Here is an 8,841-nt window from a genome sequence, read left to right on the forward strand (position 1 = left end):
ATTTGTCATACTACAACTAGTGACACGTACCCACGTGACTTACTACAGATGGATAACTTTCATTGGTTTTAAAGGGGCTGCAGCCAACTCAGTCTTTAGTGTAAATAACAGTATGTAATAAGTTTATGTAAATAACATAAATGCAAAACTGATAATGTTGGGAAGGTTTATAACTTAATCTCTGTTGCTAGCTGTTAGCTTGATTGTCCACTCAGAACTGGTCACTTTCTTTTTCAAAAAGCTATCTACAACAAGTAAGATATTAGTTCATAACTTTTATACAAAACCCCATGTCAAAAGAGTTGAACTATCCATTTAAAACTTGCAGATTGCAAGATGTTCAGAACCTCTCCTAGGTGTTTAATATTCTCTTTCAAAGTGCCTTTGAAATTGACAGTCATCAGGATAAATACATGCATCGAGCTTTGAACAGCTGCAGGACCTGTATGTAAAACAGGACTGGACTTTGAAGTTAAACAAGCCCAGAGGGGAACAAAATGTTTTATCTTGAGTGACAGCTGATGGAGAGGTTCCTGCCTGAAGCTCTCTAGGAGATCAGTAGTGGTTAAATATGTTACCCTCCCTTTATGCAGTCAGTGAAGTCATCAGATTGTGACAATGCTCAAAAGTCAATTTTTACATTTCATAATAAGCATCATAAAATCAGTGCACATATAGAAACGCTTCTAACTTTCTCAGGTTTGGATGGATGCAGGAAGCCAGATTTTCTACTCCTATGGCATTTGCACTGGAGTTCTGACATCATTAGGAAGCTACAACAAGTATAACAACAACTGCTACAGGTTTATATTTTTATATTTCGGATACATTTACTAGGCACATAATGATGAGCCACTATGGTTAACATGTTTTCTCATGTCTGTCTTCCATACAGAGACTGTATTAATCTGTGCCTGTTAAACAGCTTAACCAGCTTTGTGGCTGGCTTCGCCATCTTCTCTGTGCTCGGTTTTATGGCAAAGGAGCAAGGTGTTGATATATCAGTAGTGGTGGAATCAGGTACTGAAGGTTCTTAAATAATGTTAAAAGGAAATGAGAACAATGCTGCTGTGCTTTGCTTCAGAACACACTTTTTACTTTTACAGGGCCAGGCTTGGCATTTATTGCTTATCCTCGAGCGGTGGCTCTAATGCCTCTTCCTCAGTTATGGGCAGTTTTCTTCTTCATTATGATCATCTTTTTAGGGATAGATAGTGAGGTAAGACCAGGAATCTATTACATTTATAATTTAAAAATTTCATTCCAATACTGCAATAACCTTTTTTTGTGTGTGATAATAAACATTAGTCTTTGCCATCCCAACAGTTTGTATATCAGGAGTCCTTGGTCACAACAATCTCTGACATGTATCCCTCGTTCTTTCAAAACCGGTGTCGACGTAAACTTTTTCTTCTTGTCATTTGTGTCGGTGGCTTCCTGGTTGGTTTGGTGATGGTAACTGAGGTGAGTAGACTGATGTAAAAATGTGTGTGATAAATAAAAATGTTTACAATGACGATGATTTGTGAGAAGCACAATGTTATCTTCTTCTTCTTCTTCTCATCAGTGTTAATTATTATAATTATTATTAGTAGTAATGGTATTATTTACAAAATATGCCATAATCTTTATATTTTAACATAAAGTAGTAATGCATTTAATTCAATGATTGATGAAACCCAGCAATGCTTGATTTAAATACCAATCTCCTTATTGTAATTCATGAGAAAACCCTTAAACATGTGTTACTTCAGCTCAAACCATCCACTTAAACACAGATTTAGAAATGAATGCATCTCTCACACCAACATTATATATTAATACCAGTGGCCACTGACACCCAGCATCCAAGGGGTTATCCTTGGGCAGCTGTGGCTTAGAGCAGTTGTCCTCCAATGAGAGGATTGGGGGTTCATTTCCACAAGCAGTCACATGCTGAAGTGTCCCTGGGCAAGACACTGAACACCTTATTGCCTCAGATGTGTGTCCCAGTGTATGAATGTGATCTAAAGCACCAATTAGTCTCTACAGATTCAGATTAGCTTTGTAGAGATCTAATAGAGCGCTGTATGAATGGGTAAATGATGGCACAGATTGTAATGTAAGCACTTTGAGTATCTTGATAAAATAGAAAGATGCTATATATCTTATAAGTAGAGTCCATTTACCATTAATCCAAGCATGAGCCACTACAACCCACAAGACTCAAAGCACCCACTGCTGAGACGCAGACAAAAAGGAGCTCCTCAAGAGCCACGTGTTCATGTTTCCATGAGTTAAAGTTAGTTTGCAAGTTCAGGGTAAATCTGCAGAATCTCCATACAGTAGGTTTTAATGTTTTGTCTGATTGAATAGAAAAAAAAAAAACATGTCTTGTAGCTCTGAAGGCATATATTGAAAAGGATGACTTATCTAAAGGAATAAAAAATAAGACTGTTTATTTAGTTCTCTTAGTGTACATAAAACTATCGTTTTGTGAGCGGCATAGTGCATGGCAGACTTCCAGTGATGGGTTGTCTTATTTTATTTTTGCAGGGTGGCCTTTATGTTTTCCTGTTGTTTGACTACTATGCCTGCAGCGGGATGGCACTTCTACTTTTTGCCATTCTTCAGTCCGTCTGTGTTGGATGGGTCTATGGTAGAAAATCATCCTAACTTCATAAATGTTACCTTTCTGTGTTGTGTTACAGCATGTTAGACAACAAAATCAAAATAATCCACATTATGTTTTAAATCAGGTGCAGATTGTTACTATGATAATATAGAGAGCATGACTGGATGTCGTCCCAGGCCTTTTATGAAGTACTGTTGGAAGTACTTTACACCAGCTATCTGTACTGTAAGTACTGATTACAGGATTTATAGATTTTATTTTACATTCATTCTTTCATTTGACACCTCATCTTTAACTTATTTAAAGTCACGAGAAAACAGTATGAATCTGAAGTTAGTCTTAACTTTAACTTTATCAGAAAACAAGTTTAACACGTTAAGTCAAGGGCAGCCTGGCTTAGATTGTGTATTTCTCTTTCTTTTAGTTCACATTTCTGTTCTCTGTGGTCAAACACACACCTCTCAAATTCAGCAACACCTATGATTACCCATGGTGGGGATACGCAGTGGGAGGATTTTTCACACTGTCTTCAACATTACTGGTACCTTTATGGATGTTGTACGCCATAAGCATCACTCCAGGAACACTAAAACAAGTAACTGACGACTTTTCTAGAACAAAATTACCAATTTAAAAGTGCATTTTAATGGCATACTGTTCTTTCTCTTTTACTCAGAGGTTAAAACGTCTTTGCACTCCAGCCAAAGACTTACCGATGGCCACAATAAAGAAGACATCCAACCAGGAAGCATTTCAGACGTTCACAGATTTGTTCACACTCCGCAAAAAAGAACTTCCAGGGGAAGACAACAGAGCTCAGTCTGTCAGATGTCTTTTAAAGTGCAGTGAAATGAACAAAAATAAGTTATGACACATTATCCAGGTCACTTTCATGAACGACTTTATTCAAGTAGTCAGACTAATTTTTTAATGTACTTTTATTGTTGGAAATAAATTAAGAGTAAATGTATGAAATCCTCTCAGTTAACGAAACACTTGGGACATGTTTATTTTTACACATCCAACAAACATGTTTGACCTTTTGGTTGTTTACAAAAATGTCCCACATGTGGTGGTTTAAAGGTGAAACTGACTTAAAATAACTCCATAAAACTTACTTTTCAGGTTGAATTGTAAAAATGAACAAATAACATATTTCCCAGATTATAAAAATATTTTTAAATATAAGATAGCAAGAGTCATTGGTTGAAAAAAATATGTTTGTAGCTGATGATAATAAATCCAAAATTTTCTTTATTTTTAATAATGCAACAGCATTTCTTCATGCCTTCATTGTCAATCACATAGTTGAAATGTGCACAGTGCATTGAAGTTTGATGATCTTTTTACAATAATAATTTTTTAAACTATACGTGGTTTTTTTATTTTTATAAAGTAAAATACTTTAAAAAGCAGATAAAAAACATTTTATTAAGACTTTTGTGGTACTTAAAATTGCACCTTCAGTTGTGATGATTTCTAGGCAGGAGACCCATTTGGTGCAAGCAGGCAAGCAGGACTCAGGGAATATAAATAAATTATTTACAAAATAAAGATGGCTGACGGGGCAGCAAACTTACATAAATCATGGGACAAGACGCAGGATACGAGGAGAATAACAGGCATCACAGAGACACAATGACCAGACAATGAGGGACGCAGGCAAACAGACTTAAATACACACACTAACGAGACTAACACAGAACACCTGTGAAATATCACAGGTGCAAACATCGGAGGGGAAGCAGACACATATAGAACACTAGAGGGAGACAGAGACCAGGGAAAGCACAACTCCTACATCAGTTTGTTGAAGCTGCACTTCCATCCATCCATCCATTATCTTTACCCGCTTATTCCATTTTGGGTCACGGGGGTCGCTGGTGCCCATGTCCAGCAATCACTGTGCGAGGGGCAGGGTACACTCTGGACAGGTCGCAAGTCCATCACAGGGCCACATAGAGACAAACGAGACAAACAACCTATTCACTCTCTCACTCACACCTAGGGACAATTTGGAGTTACCAATCAGCCTAACATGCATGTTTTTGGTCTGTGGGAGGAAACCGGAGTACCTGGAGAAAACCCACACACGCACGGAGAGAACATGCAAACTCCACCCAGAAGGCTCCTGGACCGGGGTTTGAACCAGGGACCTGTTCGCTGAGAGGCAGCAGCTCTACCAGTTGCGCCACCGTGCTGCCCTGAAGCTGCACTTTTGAAACCTAAACCTGTGGACAAACTGGGTCCGCAGGCAGTAGCCTTATTCATCCCTTTACATGTTCTCAGCTGTAATTACAGACTGATTATGGGTAATTTAACACACATTTCATGCCGAGTACAGTTTAAGTAGTAAGAAAGTCTGTTTTTGCATTACAGAACAAATTTTGATCATTTTTGTAACTATGGTAATTTTAAAATTTTGTATTTTTTTTAGACCGACTTTTAAACATAATGTAGATCCCAGTCCAAGCTCATGGTGTTTTCACAGTGACATAATGTTTCCTCCAGTTTCTGTATTTCAGCTTTGTCACTAAATGGGATAATGGGTGCTATGTTCAAGCATAAACTTTTTCTATTTGAAAACATTTACATTGATACATAAAAAGTGCTGAGACTTTTAAAATATCAATAAAATTAAAATATAATTCAAAATTGTGTCATATGCATATAGACACTGAGTCAAACAGAAATTAATTTGTAACATGGTTTTTGATTGTCATTGAAATGAACTCATGTTTCCAAACTGTTGATTTTTCTTTGAGATTTGTGTGAAAGAGTTTTTCCTTTTGTTTTAATGCGTTCCTTGTGGTGGATTTTGTGAGATGTCTCTTGAGTTTTTGTGATAACATCTGAAAGTCACTCTTCTTATCCGTCCTTCAATGATGCTTTGTGCTCAGGATCTTCTCAGGATCAGCATCTTCTGTGGTCACAAAACCTCATAAGAAAACATCCTGAAATTTTCCAGAAAGAAAAAAAAAAATCATCTTTTGAACTTCAGAAAAATCACTTCCAAGTTTTTTTACCAGTTATATTTTTTTGTGTATGAAACCGGTATTTAAGTGCAGTTTAGTGCAAAATAATGTATGCATATTATATTTGAACTGTTTATTGTTGTGCATGTTGTTTGTGTGTTAGTACACTATAAACGTTGCTGTTTATGATGGTGGTCTTTTTGGGGGTAAGAACAGCTGCCTTGCAGCAAGAAGGTCCTGGGTGGAAAACTCAGCTGGGATCTTTCTGCCTTTATGTGTATTTGTGGGATTTCTCTGGGTACTCTGGTTTCTGTCCTCAGTCCAAAAACACGCATGATGGGTTTAAACTGTTCCTGAGTGAATCTGAGTCCGTCTCTGTGGGGCCTACCTGTGTCCCACTCACTTATTTCTTGTTCTTCTGATCCACTTAGTTTTACAACTTACGTTGATCTCAACATTAATCTGTTTATTGAATGTTTTTAATAGTTATTCTTTATAGTATTCTTAATAATTTATAATGTACATTTTCCTAAATTTAACTAACAACATTATTCCTTTTAATCTAAATAACAGAAGACACCCAGCATTAATATTATTTTTTTTAATTGTTTGGGATAAACAGGCCTTTACCTCCAGGAGGCGCTAAATATCAGTTTCTAAGAATTTATGCCATGGTCATAATGAGTCTTAACTGGGCTCTTGAGGTGCAATCACAACTAAGCATCTATTTAAAACATCACAATGTCATAAACGGGTGGTGTAAAGGTCGAACCCAGTGGTGCAGGCTGGCAGGACGACTCGAGGCCACTTGCAAAATTAAATTATATTTTTAAATAAACAAGAGCAAAGCTGACAGGGCAGCAACTTACAGTCTTTGGGATCACAACGGACAAGGAGGTAGACAGGACAGGTCACAAGGTACACCAACCAGGACCATGAGAAACACAGACACAGGTTTATATACACAAACACTAACGAGACAAAGTGGCAACACCTGGGACACACACAACATGTGGCAAAGGAGGAAACTGATCTGTGTGGGAAATACAGTAATGGAGGAGCAGGAACAAGACACACCACAAGAGGACACAATCCTCACACACATGATTTTCCCTGACAGTGTGGACAGATAATTTGTAGCCTAAAATATCAAATAAATAGGTGCAGAATTAAAGTCAACCATGAATACAACCATGCAGTGGTGTAGTCTACATTTTTGTACTGGGTATACTGTGCTTAGAAACCTAATAACAGCAGTTAGTACGATGTAATCGTCAATTTATTTTGATTTTTAAGCATATTGAGCAGTTCAAAATTTGTCTGATGCTTATATTTGAATAAATGTACAACAAAACTTTGTACAACAGTTGGCTTTGTATTAAAAACATGTTATAGATTTTATAAAACAGTATCAAAGCAAAACATGTTCAAGTATTAAGTAGTAAGTACAGAAGTATTAATTATACAAGAAACAGGTTGAACCAACTCATTGTGTCTATAAAATGTTCCAGATGTGTTGACAATGACACGAGCCCAATGATATGTCTCATTGATATGCACTTTTAAGTGGGTATACTGAAATTCCCAAGATTTTCTAGTGGGTATACTCCGTATACGCGCATATCACGTAGACTACACTACTGCAACCATGAATATCAAATCAACAAAATCTGTATATTTTTGAACTGCAGGAGGAAATCACAGTAAGTGGAGAACACCTACACATGAACAGGAAAAGCATAGATACTAGTTTTACAGGAGCAAGAGTTAAAAATGACCCTTTTGAGTATTCCAATAAAATACTTGCACCATGGAAAGTACACAACAATCAGCTGAGGCCATTATTAATTCTTTGTTGGAGGATTGGTATTATCGAATGAGAAGTGTTTTTTATTTATTTATTCTTTTTTTATAAAAACATTAACAAAATAATATAAAATGGATGGATGGATGAACACACACAAAAAGCACAATAAAGGGAGTGAATCTATAGAACCAATAGTGGATGCAATACTTGCTGTGAACTCTATGCATTCATCATGTTAGGTCCACTCACTCAACCTTTATTTATACAGGTAAATCCCATTGAGCCTCGAGGACTCATTTACAAGAGATACCTGATGTCTCTCTTGAGTCAGGTGAGGTTTGATGGGTTCTGATCTTGTCAGGGATCACAGAGAGTCTGTGACAGAAGGTCCAGTGACATAGTTCTCTCATGTTCATGTCTTTGTGAAAGAAAAGTTGTAAAACATACTGTCCAATGACCACCCACTCTATGAAGAGTTCAGATTGCTTCTATCTGGACGCAGGTATCTGCTGCCCAGATATACTGTAGGATGAACAGACTGAATAACTCATTCATCCCTGTAGCGATCAGGCTTCTCAACAAACAATAATGATTTCTGTATGGTTATTTTAACATCTCAATGTCTTGTCTAGTATGGATGTTTCATGTCCCTATTGACTGTGAAACAAATTGCCCCTTGGGGATAATAAAGATACTTAAACTTGAACTTGAGCTAAGGCGACAGATTTGAGCCTGTGTTGCGTCATCATTTGACGTTAAACAATTGTTAAATAATTAATTCAAGTTCACTCACTGCAGTGACCCTGCAAAGGGGAGCAGCTGAAAGAACATCATGATTCAATGTACAGTCTCTGATGGTATACTGTATATACAATACAAAGCTACTTGCAGAAATAAAAACATTTATAAAAGTCTGTACCTGATGAGTTACATTGCATTTTCACACGTTCTGCTTAGCAATAATAATAATAATAATAATTATTATTATTAATAATAATTATTATTATTATAACAATAAAATATTTTGTTTAGTTACTATAGTCTGATACAGTAACTGCACAACACATAATTGTCCTAGATGACGATGTGTTTTATCGACCTACCGACAGATTAGCTGTGGTTCCTGTTTGCTTTCTGTTACAATTCCAACATACTAAGGCCACACAAGTGTGTTAAGTGATTGTTGCTGTAAAGCAGAAAGCTAATGCCAATAAGCTGTTGTTTATGCCTGACTGTAAGCGTGCAGCAAGGCACCACAGTGATCTAAGCTTTTTCTGAACTTCTCACCTTGCTTGGGCTTTTCTATAAATCCCATTTAGTTCTCAACTCTCATTACCCTACTACACCAGATTGCACTTACAAAACAAATCTATCCATCCATCCATCCATCCATCCATCCATCCATCCATCCATCCATCCATCCATCCATCCATCCATCCATCCAT

The 8,841-nt window shown here is 36.9% G+C and overlaps 1 protein-coding gene across 1 annotated transcript in view; it reads left to right on the plus strand.

The window, feature by feature from the left end:
* The window catches only part of LOC119411781 (green-sensitive opsin), a 46,485-nt gene that overhangs the window by 910 nt on the left and 36,734 nt on the right, over nucleotides 1-8,841 (plus strand). The window lies entirely within an intron of this gene.

This window comes from Nematolebias whitei, chromosome 7 (genome assembly GCF_014905685.2).
Source record: "Nematolebias whitei isolate Nwh7 chromosome 7, NemWhi1, whole genome shotgun sequence".
NCBI classification, from domain to species: Eukaryota; Metazoa; Chordata; class Actinopteri; order Cyprinodontiformes; family Rivulidae; genus Nematolebias; species Nematolebias whitei.